Below are 18,314 nucleotides of genomic sequence, written 5' to 3'. Positions count from 1 at the left end.
TTCATTTCAGACACAGGCAAACTAGGCATGGAGCTGGATATGAACTGTCAAGTTATCTTTTCCTATATTTTTTCTAATGACTGACAGAGGTAGCTTCTTCACTTTACTTTCTGTCCTTGATGATCGCTTTGTAAGGTGCTTTGCTTTGCCCTGGCATTTTGTACAGGTCCTGGTTGCCTGTCCCAGCGTGCTGATTTCCATTACGTTGCAGGACACTTACAATTAGGCATTGCAGCGTTGAATGGAACAATACTGAAGCCCTTTTGTGCATTCTGGCATGAATCGCTTCTGAGAATGAGAATTAGGGTCATATTTACAAGGATCGAGAGGTGTCTAATGAAGAAGATAGTCAACTAATAGTATTTCCCAAGAAGTATAAGCAGCTTATATTGTTTTTACATAATTTGCTAATTTCACTGTTTTCTAGGTCCTCTCCCCTGTTTCTCTCTGCCTGTGAAATCCCACAATTCTGTAAGAGGCAAAATATTTGGGTGATGAGCAAGTGGAAGGGAAACTTATCTACAGTTATCTACTTATGTATGACAGTGTCTTTGAACTACTTCATTACATGTTCATTAGTTCATGTTACAGTTGATACCACGTTAATCCTATTAGTATTTAGTATGTTACACAGCTTTGGAAGTGATAATATGGGAGGCTTCTGGAAGGAAGCAGTTTGTAGCCTTAGATTGCTAAGAAAAGTTTCTTACTATCTTTGTTGCAATCTGGGAGAAGGAAACCATGGGTGAAGACTCTTAGGGATCATGAAGGAGATTACATTATAACAGAAAACAACAGTATTTTCGTTAGAAGCAAATGTACTATAAGCTACCACAAAATAGTAATGTATTGAACTACTGTAAGTAAATTTCCCAAAGAGGGCAATGGCAACTTCATAAGTACTTATTTATCTTTCTAATCAATGATAGCATGATCCAAGAAACCATTTCCCAGATGCCGTAAATCTTAGCTTTCACTTCTGATTTAATTTTGAAGAGTGAATTGTATTGAATTTCTTTCAAGCAAGTTAGTGGAGATTTCTGTTTAGCCTGGACAAGATAATCATAGAAACTAAGTTTAGAATATCATGTTTAATCACTGCTGTGGCAGAGGGGAAGATGAAGTAGAATTTTTAAGTCAGCAAGTTTTAATGTGTTTAATTTGCAAATGTACTATATGTCAGTGATTTCTGATAACTTTTAATTGTGAAAAGGCCTACAATAAAGTCACCTGAAATTTAAATATGCAGATAAGTATTGGACAAAGAATTGGTGTAGGATGGTATGAAAAGTAGAAAGTAAGGAAAACATGGCATGGCAATAAAAAATGGTGGGATAAAGGCTGTCTATAAACATTCCCATGTCTGTAATCATTAACAAATGCAGTCTATGAATAGTCTGCCAAGTTTTTATTGTATTCTGAGACTATGCAAAACTCCATTAGAAAGTGTTTAGGTATAAATTTAGCATATTTAAAGAAACATTCCTTAACGAATATTTGGGATTGAAAACTAGATTTGTAGACAATATGATAAATGCAAGAGGGATGTCTTGTGAAATGGACCTTTATTAAGCTTGATCACTGCAAAATAAGAATCCAATTAAGGCATTGAAAAGATAAAGAAAGACCATCTGTGAGGGAATTTGCCACAGATCTAATGGTAAGCTAATTTTTCAGATAAAGTGGGTACTATACTTTGCAGGGGATGAAGTAGAGAAGTTAGAAATCATTTTAGATTGAAGCCAGGGACATGAGCAAATTGGATAAAAGCAGTGGAAACAATGCTTGTAGGTCATTTAAACACAAGGTTGTAAACACATTCTTTCTTTCTAGATGGTGACGTCGCATTCCACCTTGTTTCTGAAAATGCTTGAAGCAATGTTGTGGGAAATGTTTTTCTTACCCTGAGACATCTTACTTGATTTCTAAAAGCCAGCAGTGACCATATACACTAAACTTCATTTTGTCCCAGAGATTATATTAGTGGGCATGGGATAATGAGTTTCATGTGATGGAGGTAGCTTTTGTATAGCTTAACTGAAGACTGTTTTCCACTAAGAAACAGAGTCTTGGTGGATTTTGTACTAATGGAGGAAGATAAAATCTGTTTTGTTAATTTTTTTACAGGTAAGTTTTCAGGTTCTTGTAATCAAATTCCTTGACTAAGAAAAAAAGATTGTGTCTGTATAACTTCATAGAGAATGAATTACGAAGCAAGGTTGAGTGGTGATTAACATGCTTCACGTGGCCTGGTCAAGGTTAGAATAACAGTATAACAGTATATTGTCATGACCTGCTTTGTTGCTCTGTCTACAGAAATGAGGTTGCTGACAAAAACTGAGACATTTGCTTAGAGCTTAGCCTAGATTAGATGAAGGTAATAGTATGGTATTGTAGGTGCTTTCTCAACTGCTGAACTTCGCCTGTGCAGACTGGTAAATTATGTAACTGAGAGTTTGATTTGTAGATGAAAAACTTCCAAAATTGTACTATTAGTAAAGGTAGGAGATTTTCTTATTACAGTACCTATCAAAGAATCATTGATCTTCTGCAATGTAGACCAAATTTATTCAATAGCCAGCTTCTAATACCTAGCAAGTATGCTTCAAAGTCAAAACATTCTTTAAATACAATTTAAACCCCTAAATAGTGGAGAAAGGTCTACACAGAAATTTTGACCGTGTGTATTTTGCATGAGCAGCTGTGTTCAGCATGATCAGGACCAGTAACTATCCTGAAATGTTATTTAGATCTTGTCTGTCTGGAGGTGATCGGGAAAATTAAAGGTATTAGGACTATGTGTGTGATTGAAGAATTTTAAATCCCACCTCTTACTTGCCTTATATCCCCTTCCCTTCAGTAAGCTTTACTAAAGATCTTTAACTGCTTAGCTTACGTTAATATTGTGTATTTCTGTAGTGAAGAGCTTGCTGTATAGTTACATATTCTCTACTTAAGATAAAAGGACTTGAACAAGTAGAATGACCCTGTCATGGGTTATAGGAAGATACAATATATTCTATGGAGAACTTAAGTATGATAATAAACATTGAGATATACTTTTAATCTCTGTATACAAAATCAGCACCCTTCTGATCACATCATTCTGCTTTTTAATAATGTTAAGCCTACATATATCACAATTTTTGTACTTCTGTATTGGAAATATTATTTCAAGGGTGGCTCTAAATATGTCCCAGTCTTTGTAATTGGCTTCTTTATTTTATCTAAGCTTTTTAGGTATAGTTAAATATGTTTCCTATGGTACTCAAAACTACAGGTGCCACCTGCCATGGCAGGACTCATAACTAATCCAGTATTTGCTGGTCAAGTGAAAAAATTCAGTATTACTGTAAAGTAAGCTGCTTAAGTACTTTGTTTCATCCATCTGCTCTTTTTTTTTTTCTTTTATTTTCAAAATGCAGGCACATCCAGACCACGGCTACTTTTGATCCTGTCAGCTGTTGTTCATGTTTAACAGAGAGAGAGGTATGTTGCATGAATAACACTTGATTTCATTGGCCAAAGTGTATCTCTTTATTTTAGTATGGTTTGTTTCGGTCTGAGTTTCTCTTACCTTCTTGATACCATGGGAATAACTGTAGGACAACCTGTTGCAGAGTGTCTCCGCTCCAGTTAGTGAAATCAAGAGGCAGTGTGGGAGACTCATTCATTCAGATAAAGCTTGCAGAACTAGTCTCTGAAGATTCCCCCCTCCTCCCCCCAAAATGTTTTGCTTGAAGCTGTTTTTAGGTATAAAACCTCAGTTCTAACCTTTGTGAGGAAATAATGAATGGTGGACTGTTAAAGGCCAAATACCAACCATATTTGTTACCTTTTGCAATACTGCTTAAGTAAATTAAGTTTCCGAGAGCCCTAAAACAGCACTTAATCCAGAGGTGGCTGTATAAAGAAATTGCGCCATCTTTCATAGCAATTTTGGTTTGTGGTTGGCCGATCTATGAGCCACAGTATTCAAACTGAATCCAAAAGAATTATTGTGGATTAGGTTAATGTCACTAAGGTCAGAGGCTGGACCTGAAGTATGTGTATGCATGAATCTCTGTTCTTTGTCTTTCACGTTTTTTCTATCTAAAAGTCTGTCCTAATGTATTCACCTATTTTCAGCCTTCTTCCAGTCCTCAGTGATGATCAGAACTATGCTGGCCTTAATACACACTGTGTAATATGCACAGTATTTGTTCTATTCTTAACATGCCTGATTTATTTTATATCAACCTATTGGCCTCCATCTACCAAAGCACTTAGTGGATTCCATAATATAAAAACAGTGGACACTTTGTTGGCATTTAATTAGTGTCAGTATTGGATCTATGTAGAACTAAAACTGCAAAAAAAAATTTATTTTGTGCTGTGCATATGTACTTTTCAGAGCCCAACAAATCCTTTTCTTTAGGAACAATTGTCTTAGACACCACAAGTGAGACATATTTTTCAGTTTGGACACAAGTTCTTAGCCATTGAAGAGACAATGGAAGGGATTTGCTGATAACTGGTCCTTTCAAAAGAGAATTCGAAAAATAGGAACTACATTTCTGCACTGAGAAACTGATTTAAGGTCTGGTCTGTCTTATAGAAGCCTCTCAGATTTTTTGCGTTGGTCTGAAAGATGCCTAGCTCAAAATTTGATGTCAGTAAGCCTACTGGCATTTTACAAGCAAAGATGATCCCTACCAATTTCAGATAATGCGCTTAAATCTATAGTCCCAAAGAAAGACTTGTTTTTTAATAGTAGTAATCCTTTAATTGACTGGGTGTGGAGACACCACAGGGCCTCTTCTGGGTTCCCTGGTGAGAGGCTTTCTGTGTATAATCTGTTGCAGATGTTTTAAAAAAAAAAACCTGTTATAAAGCTCAGTAAGTTTTTAATCCTTTCTTTGAATATTTGTAAAGCTATTATGTTCAACACATTTAATGATACAAATGCACTTTATGCAATGGTTATTAAGATGTAGAGTAAGTATTGGATGAAATAAGAGTTAAACAGAAAGTAGCAGAAAGTTTTGTCCATTGGGAGAAACAGTGCTTTAGAACTGTATATGAAGAAAATATAAATTATTTTGGAAAGAGGAATAGAAGATAAGAGTATGGGCTTCTTCATGTTTACTCACATTTGTCACCTAAGAAGAAGTTTAGAGAAAGTGTAAAGCTGCAGTGGTTTTGTGTCTTTTAGACCCTGATAGCTTCTCCTTTCATTGGGCCCCAAACTAGTTTCAGGTGTCCTGCAAACAAGTGTGTCATATTTTTAATATTAAAATATTTAATAATACTATTGTTTGCTATGCTGTCTTTTTGAGCACCTTAAAGTAGTCTAGAAATAACCAGCAAACATTTTTTGACACACAGCAGGTTGAACCAACAGAATAATAAAATTATCCTGGCTATCAAGAGCTGGAAACGTTGTATTAGCTTAGGAAATCTTATGCAATATCTGCCAAGTGTGTGATCATATTACAGTTCATAAAAATGTACTGAATTGTATCTTGTTTAGAATAAAGTATACTCAATACTTTCCTTAGAACATTTTTGCGATGTAAGATATCTACAGGTAGTGAAAGTATTCTTTCTTCATAGTCCTGGACTTTTAAAGTGCATTTTACTTGACAATTGTTTATTTCAACTGGAACTTCCATCGCAAGTTCGTAGTAGGACTGGCTAGAGCTAATTTTAAAACTGAAAAGAAGTACTTTAAACACAGAAAAGATTATTGGTAAAATAGGGCAAACATTTAAGAAGAAAAGCTACCATCAAAATTTTAATTTTATTTACTTTTTGTAACTAAATTTCTGCATTTGTAACTACTTCCTGCATTGTAGAAACATTAAGTAAAAATATTGGTATCTCTTTCTTTCTGTTGATCTTTTCAAATATATTTTAAATAAATAAAGTATGGTAATTTCTCTCAATGTAAATCAAGAGAGAGTATGTGTATTCAAAACCATCAAAATTTTGATGCTCTTTACGTCTTCCCTCCTTATTCCTTTTCACTCATGTAGATCTTTTTTTTCCTAAGCCTTACAGTTTTGCAAATTAATGTCTTTTTTTTTTTTTTTTTTTTACATTTGTCCCATTATGAAGACTATTTTTCCTTTCCAAAGCAAGGAATCATAAAGAATGCCTTAAAGTCCAACCTACTGTAGATGGCTGGCTGAATCATTAAATCATTAAATACCTAAAATACCTTTTAACAATTGAAATCTTTATCACAAAGAATAATTTTTAACTTCTTTGCAGTTTTTTGTTGTGATATTTTATGATCTTTTTGTCAAATATTATATATAATTTTGCTCTAACACTCTTTTTCTGGAATAGATATCAATTCACTGTTTAACATTCCCTATTTGTTCAAGATACTCCTGCCGAGATATTTTAAGAGAGAAGAAAATATCATTTCATCCTCAGTTTATATAATACACCATTGCAAAATTTTTATACTGTAATAAATATGTGAGAGATGCACATATTTTAGAAGCTATTGATTCTATAGGAATATACTGGGATTACAAGTCTGATTTGGAGAAAAGCTACAATCATGTCAATGAACTAGCAGGAAAATCCTTACATGAATGTTACATGCATCTTAATTCAATTTCAAACAACTTTATTTCCTCTCTGTCACTGAAGTTGGTGTTAGCAAAGACTAACAGCTTGCCATGATGGAAGAAAAGATAGAATACAATTTGTTGCACTGTGCCAATATTCAGTGCTGTAGTAAGCATCTGAAAGACACTGAAGGAGGTCCAGGACAGCACTCTGCTTGCAAAATAACTGAAAAATTTGACATGCAGTAATTTGAATCCTGCTTGGGGCTATATTAACGACTTCCTAATTCCTCTAAAAATTATTAAAGATAACACTAAATGAATTTTTAATTAAACTAAATGCCTAATTACAGTTTCATTAAAACTAGCATTGGAAGTGGAAGTTCTGTGATGACATTCAGTGACATAACTGACAATGATTAGGAATTTCGTGCTATATTCTTTCCTTTTACATTTTTGAGAAGTTTGATCTAAATCAATTCTGAATTGATTTAGAATTTAAGCAGAAGACCAGGATCAGGGTTTTTTTCTGCTGCTCAGTGAACATAAAATCTGTGGACTTCCTTGTTCAGCTTCTTGATCAGTGGAATGGGAATAATACCATGCTGGAAATTCTTTTAGAATTGAAGTTTTTGAGAAGCTTTGAGGATTAAGTACAAAGTATTACTATTCCTTGGTTTTGAAAGCTAATCCATGAGCAAAAAAGAGGAATAAGGCATGCCTCAGGGAGAAAATGCTTCTGTCAGGGTACAAACTGCTCTTTATGTATAGAGATGGGGCATTATCCTTGACTGTGTTATGGAGTGCAGGACTTAAGAGGTACAAGTACAGTAGTGTGGTATTTGGGGCCCGGGGTAAATGAAATCCAGGGTAGTGATTGTATTTTGGTTTTATTTTTTGGTGTCTATCACGAGAAAAACAAAGCGTAGTGGATCTTAAATTTTTGTCTCTTCTGTTTCTGTCCCCCAGACTGCCGTTCGTCTCATAGAGATTTGTCTGAACTGGATATACAACTCTTAAGATGTTGGGCACAGCCCTTCCAAGTTCTCGTGTCCCTCAAGTTATAGTCTGAGAGTGGTTATTTGATTGCACGCTGTCAGGTTACTGACGGACTCCGATTGCCCTGACCAGCCAGTAACCCTCTATCTGTAATTTTCTTTTGCGACCTCTTTTCACCATCGCAAGCACTTAGATGCCTGTGTTTGAGGTCAGCTCTGGCATGCCATGGCCGTGTAACCTTTTGTCAGACTGCTGCGAAACAGCCAAGTGGTGAGGAAGAGCTGCGAGAAGTGGAAACGACTAAACGGTGAGAAAGAGCTGTGTGTGAGAGGCCTCACCTGGGGCCTCCAGCCTCCCCCTCTGCCCGCTGGCTCGGGAGCTCCATTTCACCTCAGGGCCTCGGCTCCCCGGCTTGGCCTGGCACCTGCCTCACTGCCGCAGACTTGTCCGGCCATCTGGACCCTTGCCCGGCCCCGTTACCGTCACTGACCCGCTTTGCCGTTCTCGTTTGAGCGGCGCGGGACCGTGTACCGCGTCGGCGAGGTCGCGGCCCTGCCGGCCCTGCCGTCACCCTCCGAGCCTGGCTTGCCTTCCCTTGTGGAGCAAGGGCAACTGGAAATGCGAGATCATCAGGCAGCGTTTATTTTGGCGCTGAGAAAATACTAGAAACCTTTCTGACTGCTTATATCTTTAATCCACCTTGTTTATTGAGGTGGCATGCTAGTTTGCCTGTTGTTCTATATGCTGCTTAAGTAGGGCAATAAGGCTCAACATATTCTACTTCTTTCTAAGCACGGAGGAAGAGACAGTCCCGGTCTTCTGCATTTTTCTAAACAAACTGACAAATACACAAAGAGTTAGATGGGCCTGGGTGTTTTTGTAATTTAAGTAGAACCCCATCTGAAATACAGGTAGACATAGTGTCCTGGTTTAACCCCAGCCGGCATCTAACCCCCCAGAGCCGCTCGCTCACTCCCCCCACAGTGGGATGGGGGAGACGATCGGAAGGGTAAAAGTGAGAAAACTCGTGGGCTGAGACAAAGACAGGTAGAGCAAAAGCTGCGCACACAAGCAAAGCAAAACAAGGAATTCATTCCCCACTTCCCATGTGCAGGCTGGTGTTCAGCCATCTCCAGGACAGCAGGGCTCCATCACGCCTAACGGGGACTTGGGAAGACAAACGCCATCACTCCAAACACCCCCCTGTCCCTCTTCCCCACCTTTATATTTTGGGCATGACGTCCTATGGTCTGGAATATCCCTTGGTCAGTCGGGGTCAGCTGTCCCAGCTGTGTCCCCTCCCAACTCCCTGTGCCCCCCCAGCCTGCTCGCTGGTGGGGTGGGGTGAGAGGCAGAAAAGGCCTCGGCTCTGTGTAAGAGCAATAAAGAAAACATCCCTGTGTTATCAAGACTGTTTTCAGCACAAATCCAAATCATAGCCCCATACCAGCTACTGTGAAGAAAATTAACTCTGTCCCAGCCGAAACCAGCACGCATAGGAAAGAAAAGCATAAAGCTAAAGGTATGTTCTACCATAGGTTATCTAGAAAAACTTGTAGAGAGTAGCCATTCCCCTTCTGTGCTGCCTTAGTGCAATGATCTCAGAAGTCTAAGTGAACAGAAACTCTACTTTGGATGTTTTTCATTCCTACTGACTGATTTTTTGGGAAATTCCATATAAATCAGCATTTTAATTAAATTGTTAAGGTAAATCTTTCTAATATAAGCGTAGCTGATTTAATACAGATGTATATCTTGTGCATGTATTTTCAGATTAATCATAAATTTATTTTCTGAAAGTTGGAATTCTACATGTTGAAACATGAACTTTTGTTTGCATGCCAGAAAAGTGAATTTTTGAACTATGCTGCTGTTTGTAGCTGTTAGAGAAGCAAAGTAACAATGTAGACACATGCATGTTTATGAATGTACATATTGCTTTGAGGAAATGCCTGTATTAATTTCAAATGGTTTGTGAAATATTTCTGTGATTGATACTGTGGTTCTACCCTTAGGTACTTAGTTCTGATCACATTTTATTATTAAACACTGGAACCTGCAATAATTAGCCAGACCAATAGTAAAGGTCACTTTATTTTACTGGATGTTTCATTTTGCTCTGTTTAACCTTAAATGGAGTAACATGGTAGCATAGATTCACTTCACAAGACACACCAGAGGTACAGCAGGGTCTAGTTTAGCTATTACATTGGTGTTTGTCAGTCTCAGGAAAACAGAAGCCCATGCTTAACAGAAAAAGGCTGTATCTTATCTTACATGTCTCTAAACAAAGCATTATTTGTCTTCTTTCCAATTTTTTGCCTTTGTTTTGATTTGTCTTATTAATGACTCCAGTTGTACTTTTGCATTTGGTCAACCAACACAGAGAATCTCCTTTTTCATTATGCATAGAAGTTTCTTTTCACCCCTAGTTTAGTGAAGCATTGCTTCTCTGGAGTCTCGGTAGCTGTCCTGATGCCCATCAGCACTACACACTCACTACCTCTTCTCTAAATCCTTTACCACCTCCACACTATCAGTATCAGATGGTTTTTCTGTTGCTCAGCTTTTCTGCTGCTTAGTCTAGTGATTTCAGTCTTAACTCTACTGACTGTGACTCTTTGACTAACTGTCCTGCTAGGCCTTCAGCTCTAGGCTTCTTCCCAGCTTCGAGTCCCAGTACAGCTCCTGCTTCACATTCATGCACTGCTTCTGTGCCGACTTGTATGGTCCTTTATTGTCTATTTGCCACATTTCACTCCCACTCTTGGCTTTACTCACAAGGCTGCATTGATTTTCTCACACTTTTTCACTTGCTTTTCTGCTTCCATGCCTCACTGATCCCTCTTCTGCTCCCTTCTTTCTGTCTTAACTTGTCACCCGTCTCTATGTCCATCATCGGGAACATATTCTTGCTACTAGTTCCTTGTCCATTGCCATCCAATCTCCCTGATTTCTTTCTCCTCTAAATAATTTCTGGCCAATATGCCATATCCAACTGCCCTTTTTCTTTCCTTCTTTCATTGATCACATCGACTTGTGCCTCCTCATCTTAAATTATTGAGTTGAAAGATGAGAAATTTCAAACCAATATGAAACATTATTTTGGGGCAGCACATTGTTCATGTAACATCAATATGACCTGGATTGTGTTCCCTTTCAGTCAACCATAAATCATCTGCTGATGTGGGTAGGAGCAGTTGTATGCTTTGTATTACTCTAAAGCGTGTATTTATACCATGCACCGTTCAGCTGTGAGACTCTTTCTTTGTGTTAGACACAGAAAAAAAAGTGAGACCTAATCTGCAGTCCTATGTCTTGAGGACACATCTGCTCCGATGTTTAATAACTTCTAACTGTCATATACTTTATAGTCTGTAAATGTTTCCCAAGACATGAATCAATTACCTTTTAAAGAAGATATGAATAGATTACAGAATAGGTGTTGCTATGCATTCTTGACTTTCTGAAAAAACATGTGTAACCAGTAAAACTGCTATGTGTTCCTCTAAATGTTAAGGCAAAATTGATAATTCTGGTCATAAGTTTACATTAAGTTTGAAATACTTCAAAAGAGATAGCAAGTAAAGTAGTTCTACAAGCACCTATGAAAAAACTTAATTTATGCTCTTGGGTATAATTATTGTTATGCAGGCCATGCAATAAAAACAGCAGGTAGCTGATATGTTGTGGCTTACTTGCAAGCGTATACTTTTTGCAGCACTTTTGTGACTCATGGCCTTGTTCTAGGATAAGGTCTGAGTGAACCATTCCTTTTCATTTTGTAAATGTGTGGTAGGCCAGATTCTACTTTAGAAAAGCTACTTTTTTAAAGGGCCTCTATCAATGTGGCACGTTGATTTCAGACCACAATTTTCACGTAAAAGTTCTTTAACTATGAGCTCTGCAAACTTGTTCTGGTTACTTGGAGTCAAGGTTGTGCAACCTTCAGTAGTAAAGATAGATCAGACAGAATGTAGGTACCAGTCACAGAAATTGCTTCACACTGCTTGCAGACTTAGGACACTAATTAACAGTTTTGTTAATGATAATATGAGGAAAGGAGCCATGTAAATAGATATGACTAAATGCACAGAGAGCAAAAGTTTGTGGTAGGAATGTACTATTTTTATAGAAACACTTCTCTGACTACATTTCCATTTTAGCCTTATTAGTTTAATTAAGAATGGCAAATTTTCCATTTTAAAATATGCCTAACAGAAAATGAGTAGGGGTAGGAAGAACCTTACAAAAGGAGAGGGCAGGAGAAAGGCAGAGCAGGGTACAGGCATTCCCTAGCAGATGATTTTTTGTACACACAACATGAGTCAACACAAACAGGGGCCTTAAGTCTCCTGAATCCCTCCACTCCTGGTAATTCCACTCCTTAATGTGTGGGCAGCAGCAAGTAAGAAGACATTTTCCTTTTGAAGAAGAGGAGAGAAAAATCTGCTGGGCTTTACTCAGAGCCACATTAGAAGAAGGAGAGCTTGCTTCCTCGTGACATTACTTGTGACTGTCTAAGCATGTTATCCTTAGTGTATGCTAAATCATTTGCTTTCCATGCGTCATGGCTCTGGAGCATGGGAAATAATATAAAAACTGGTATTACAATCTTAATGTATGAGAAGAGGTTCTGACTATTAGTTGAATTGGCATGGATTTCTTTTTCTAGCAGAGAGCATCACTCCATGGTCTAAAAACAGTTAGGAAAAAATAGCATCACAGTTTATTTTCCCCACAGGTTTGTAATAGGTGACGTAGCTTAGCTGCTGGCATTTCATTAGATCAGCGTATTTTGGCAGAAGCTTTTGTGTCTTATATAGGCTGTGCCGTATGGGATGCCAGTTACCGTGACTTTGGAAAATACCCATAAGTCTTACACATCAACAGACTATTGACACATCTCATTTTATACCTGTCAGTGTGCTCAGAAATCAAGTATAATATTTCCCCAAACGTTTCTGGACTGTTGGAGTATAATGCCCATTTGAAACAACACCGGAAATGTTTCAAATAGACCTACTGTTTACATCACAGCTGGTTAGAGAAGGATCCCTGTACATCTGCCATCTGCCAGGATAATGTGTTTTGTAACTGGCATTTCTTATTAATATGGTAGGCAGCAAACCTTGGAGATAGGTCAGGAAACAGGAACAGGACTCATGGTCTGATCCTGACTCTGATGGTGTTTTGTGGAAACCTGGAAAATGGCTTAAGCTGTCTGGCGTACTGGCTTCTTGCGTTGTGTAATCAGTACCATTTTGTACTGGTTTGTCATTTTCTGGTGGAAAAAAAAGCTACGTGTCTTTGTTTAAAACATGCTGTGATGAAAAGCTACCTATGAACTAAAACAATTAACGCTCTTGTAGAAATATTCAGCTGCATCTTTGAAACTTTAAAATAAAGTGAGCCTCACTTATGATGAGGGAAGAAGGGAATCTTGATCGTATTCCTGCTCATCCTTTAGTTCCTATCATAATTAACAACAAAGTTGACTGTGATCCTCAGCCTGCTTTTGCAGTCAGTATCGCCAAGCTCTATAAGCTAGCAGAGGGCGAAACAAAACTTTGGTCACTGCCTTCTAAGCGGACTCTCCAATAACCATTTTAACAGTCCTACTTCCATCAAAAGGCAATGCTTTCCCACAGAAATTTGCAGAGAGCAGAGAATCCTTTATACTAGTTAGTATTTAGACTGCAATTCAAGGCTTTGAGATTTTTCATCTAGCACTGATGATAATCTCTTTGTAGCTCATTAAGCTCTGCAACCCAAATGAAAGATGCCAAAGGAGTTGTCTGTGGAGCAAATCACACTTGCTTCTTGCTGTCGTGTTACAGTGCACTTAATTCTGTGTGCTTATCTTGAGTGATAACGTATTTGGCAGCGAGAAGAAAATATCTCTGTGGAGATAGGGGAGAGAGTTTGTTTTAGTGTGAACTCGTGTCACCCTTCTTTTTGTAGCTTATTGTCTGTTGATGAATTTTAAAGAAGCCCTTGAGGATTTGGCACAGAATAAAAGCATTAGGCTACCTTCTCAAGTCAGACTATCCCTTAGCCTTACTGCACACCCAAACCTGGTTTGCGTTGCTTGTTTTTCTCTCAGCTGGACTGAAGAAGGTACTTGCATGAAGAAGAGTGAACTAGAAATTGTTGGTATCATTCTGAGAGTCACTTTTTTCTGACACTTTGATTTAAGATATTTCTGTAAAACTCCCTCCACCCGTTACAGGTAACTAAGATTTTGTAATTGGTGCCACAAGCAGCTTAAGGGGTTATCCAGCATTGTAGTACCTCATGCAGACTGATCTTCAGAAGCAATCAGTTTGTTTTGATAGAATTAGACATACCTATGATGAGTAGGATGCAGGCTGGATGTAACTACTAGTTTCAGTCTCAATATTGCTGAAGTTTTCTTGTCAAACTGACAGTGCTCTGCCTCTTTTCCATGTATCATGTTTAATAAGTACATAATCTGTACGAGGGGGTACTGTTATTTGAAAATCAGAAGTTGATTTATGTTACTAACTTACAAGAGAAAATTTTGCATCTATTTTTTGCCTGTGTTTTCAGTTTTGATATAGCTGAGGCTGTTTCCCTTCAGTATATAATCCCACAAGTACCTAAGACCTGCCTTATTTGCTCTTCCACAGCCACCGATTTTACTGTCACTAATTATGCTCCATTTTTATCAGAAAACCTAGTGTAAAAGATATTCATTAACCATTTAACAACCACAGCAGATTTACAGTAGCTGAGGTTGTGGCAATGGTATCAATACATTTTCATGGTTTTATCATACATTAAATCCCTGATAGCTGCCTTGATTGTTCTGGCATAGAGTATTATGTGGTAGAGAGGGGTAAGAACACCTGCAGCAAGGAGGATGAATAAGAAGCAGAATTCCCTCTTAAAACAGGCACCGCACAGGCTTTAACACTACTGTTACCAGAGAACTTATCTTTAGTGCAGACAATCCAGTAACCAAACAACTCAGCAGCACAATTTCTACTGTTCTTTCCAACCTTCCCTTCCAGCTCTGGGCCCTTAAGACTCCCTGGCAGAGGTCAGGGAAAGCCCCTCTCTTGCTCTCACAGCTGAGGCTGATAATTACAGCCGATACTCAATGCAAAGCAGGTGGGCACTTAGGGGAAGCTTCTCCTTTTTCAGCCCAGGTGGAAATTTGGGTTGGTGATTTTCTATGCAGTGGTTGATCTCTAGTGTTAGCTGTACTAGAAATATAGACATTTGTTGGACTTTACAGAGACAACATCAGAGCAGAGATCTTTAGGTAAGGATGGATTGACTGTGTTCTTGCCCTTTTCTTTAGTTACTAGGTAGAGAGCGCAGCTGGAAATTACTAAAAGTGGTAAGGTTTTACTTTTTATGAGTTGATAAGCAGATACTTTTTGTACCTTAAGTACATATATTCAATTCTTCAGGGTTGTTTAATGTTCTTGGTTCTGTCTGCCCTTGAGAAGACCTGAAGGTGTTCAATACCTCTGGGAAGTGCTGAGGCATTTTAGAGCTAGTCCTTAATGTTTGTGTTGGTGTATTTCGCTTGGCTCTATTAAAATAGCCTTCTTGTTGCTATAGACTGTGGTAGCTTAAGCACAAGCACAGACATGCTGCTGTGTTAACTGTTAATGGATAGATTGGTCTCTTCAGGTCTACCTGTATTAGATGCTCTTTGGAATAATTATTTGTATTATGTTAAAATAAGGAATTGGCCAGAAAATGAAACTGTTAGTAACTGACTAGTAACTGAGCTGTAGCAGACCTGTGATTGTTCAGGTACATTTAGAACAACCTCTGGGCTCTAATGAGTTCAAAACAAACTCCAAAAGCTGCTGTGCAGGAAATAGTAGTGCTAAAAAGTTTATACGGAGTAACGAGTCCTGACTCTATTTCAGAGATTTCCGTAGGGTTTTGTTCATGTGTTATTGAAGCATAAATCTCTGGAGACTTTAACTGCTTAGATTGTTATACCCTTTCAATCTCTTCAGCTTTCTAGAAGTGGAAAAAAGTTTTTTAACTTACTGTTAGCGTTTTTGATGTTTCTCTTAGCAGTGGTAGCTAGAATCTGGGGACCTGTTTGTGTTGGTCTTACAGCTTTGCTTTGTAACCAATAGCCTTACTGCTAGGCTTTGAAAACAGCGGTGTTTTCTGGAGGGCTGACCTCCCCTTGTACCACATAAAGCTCTCAGTTTTTTGTCTACTTTGGATTTAGAGACCTACTTGCAACTGGGAAGGCCTGAATTGCTGGTTTACTTGATCTTGTTCTAATGTAGTGCAGGGGTTATGCTGGTGGAAGAACTGCAGTGATATGCCTGTGACTCAAATCTAGGTTGTGTGATCTGTAACTGGCATCTAGTTTTGTGGAAGGGGAAAGAAAGGGGAAAGGTTGAAACTCTGAGGGCTGTGTGGGTTTGTCTTCATTTGACTGAAACAATCACAGTATTTTGATTCATTATTAATCCTTGAGCAATATTATGTCCCCAAACTTCTTTCAAGCCCAGAAAGATTCTCCAGTATGAACAAGCTCTGGGAAATTTTTTTCCAGTAACGTTTGGTACAAGACTTGAGTGACTTTACCAAATTACCAATGTTCTACTAATCCTCTTGGAACGTGACAATTATCACTTTTAACATCACACAAATGTTGAGTATGTTCATGAGGGTTTATCTTCTCTTCCTCCTCCTCTTCCCTGTTCGAGTAGGGGAGGAGCAAAGAAAATTGCCATTAGCTATTGAGGAGGAGGAATAAAGTGGAATTCCTGCTCTTGATCTTGCAGCAGCTTCTGGTAGCAGGGAGTGAAAAAAAGGTGGTGGCTCTGGGGCTGGGCTGGCTGCTGTTTCCCAGGAAAACAAAGCTTTGTGTATTCCACAGGGGACACACAAATACTACGTTTACCCAGTCCTCCCATTTCACTTGAAAATGGAGAAGTTTGCAGAGTATCTCAAATGCCTGACATTTAAAAAACCAACACAAGACCCCAAGCCCGTTTTCCTTGAAACTCCATCAGTAATGAACTGTGTTATGTTTTGCTCTGTGTGGCTTTGTTAGTGTTTTTTTTAAGGGGCAGTGAAGCTATAAAATTTTTCTCCTACTTCAAGTTTTTCATGTGATAGGATTTAACATGAAATTCTGGTTTGTTTTACCCTTTGATAGCCCGTTTGAGTGATTTATAAAAACTTTTACAGAGGCACCACCATCTTTGATGCTTTGTTAGGAAGCCAAATCCCTCCAGGTGGCTTAGACAGATGCTAGCACCTTGACTACGCCCTAGTTTGTATACTGTTTTAATAGTTACTAATTACCCATTCAATGTCATTACCATGTTTCTGGTTTTGGCACAAAATTACAGAGCAAGTTACAACAGTCATGCAGAAAGATCACTATGTATTCTGCCAACAGTAGAAAATAAGAATTGTTAGGGTGCTTGCAAGGTATGTTGAGAAGTTAGTGTGTGTACTTAGCTCTTAGAATGTGTATTTATTTTGGACTTTCTGCATTCTTTATGATTTGTTCCTTGACTGGAATTGAAGAACCTGAACAATTACTCCTTTTTAAGTGCTAGAGAGCAGATCTACTTTGGCGAAACAGCATGTTTTTTTACCATTTGGGATCTCTTGGCAAAGAAAATGAAGTTTCCTCAGACACTCTTCACCTTTTGAAAATTCATAGACTTCTGTAGTGCTGAATATTATTCCAAGATCAAAGATATTAAGGCAAAAAATCCCCCCCAAAACAACCCGGTCACTTGTATTGTTAGAAAATATTCTGTGTAGTAAATTAAATCTTATTTTACTGTGGATAGAAATAATCCCTAACAAGCTATAAAAGAAAACAGGATTTTTTTTCTTTTCGTTTATCCTCCCCTGACCCTGCTGTGTATGTGAGACCCATTTCATAGCAGGGGTTTTAAACCCTGTCAATTCCCCTATTCATACCCCTTTCTGAGAAGTGTGTCCTAGTGTGAATGTCCTGTAGAGGGAGATGGTTTCAGTAGGGCTGGTTATTTGGGGCAGAGCACCATGTTAAGGCAGACGCTTCTAGTTTTAGCACTACCTTGTTTGACACTGCCCTGTGGGTATGTGCCAGGGCTGCACTGCACGGAGTAACCACACATGAAATACCTTTCATTGCAGATTGGGTTGAACTTCTGTTCTGATTAATTGTATGTCTACAGCAGGAAGTTTTCCTGGCATAACTAAGATGATTAGTGGTGTGATTTGTTTTGGGAGCATTGCTGTGCTGATAACAGACTGTTTTATTTTTATAAAATGCAACAGTGGAAACACTAAGAGGGTTTTGGCTGGCTTAGTTAAACAGAAAAAAAATTTATAGTGCGAAGTCAACCAACCCCCCGTAGTAAGATCTTATCTAGAGTGGAATACTTAATTTTTACATTTAAATTGCTGTTTAGTTTTCAGAGTTCACTTCCACATGAAAGATGCAATTAATAATTATCAAAGCTATTGTCTGGACTGTCTTTGAGGCAAAAATCCTTGTGTTTGACTTTATCGACTGGTAGACAATTCACATTTTGAAATGTAGCTTTTGCATCTCTGAGATCTAGTGACTCCTTAATTCCTCTGTTCTTCTTGGTTTACAAATAATCCCTGGAAGAACAAGAGTAGTGCTCAGTGTGAATAGCAGTAAAGGAATTGAGCCCATCGTCTATAAAAGAAAGTACAGATTCTGGATCACAGGACTTGAACGCAGCCCTTTCCCTTTACTGCTGCCCG

Source organism: Haliaeetus albicilla, chromosome 16 (assembly GCF_947461875.1).
Source record: "Haliaeetus albicilla chromosome 16, bHalAlb1.1, whole genome shotgun sequence".
Lineage (NCBI taxonomy): Eukaryota > Metazoa > Chordata > Aves > Accipitriformes > Accipitridae > Haliaeetus > Haliaeetus albicilla.
The sequence above is the reverse complement of the archived record's forward strand: the minus strand, read 5'-3'. Positions refer to the sequence as shown.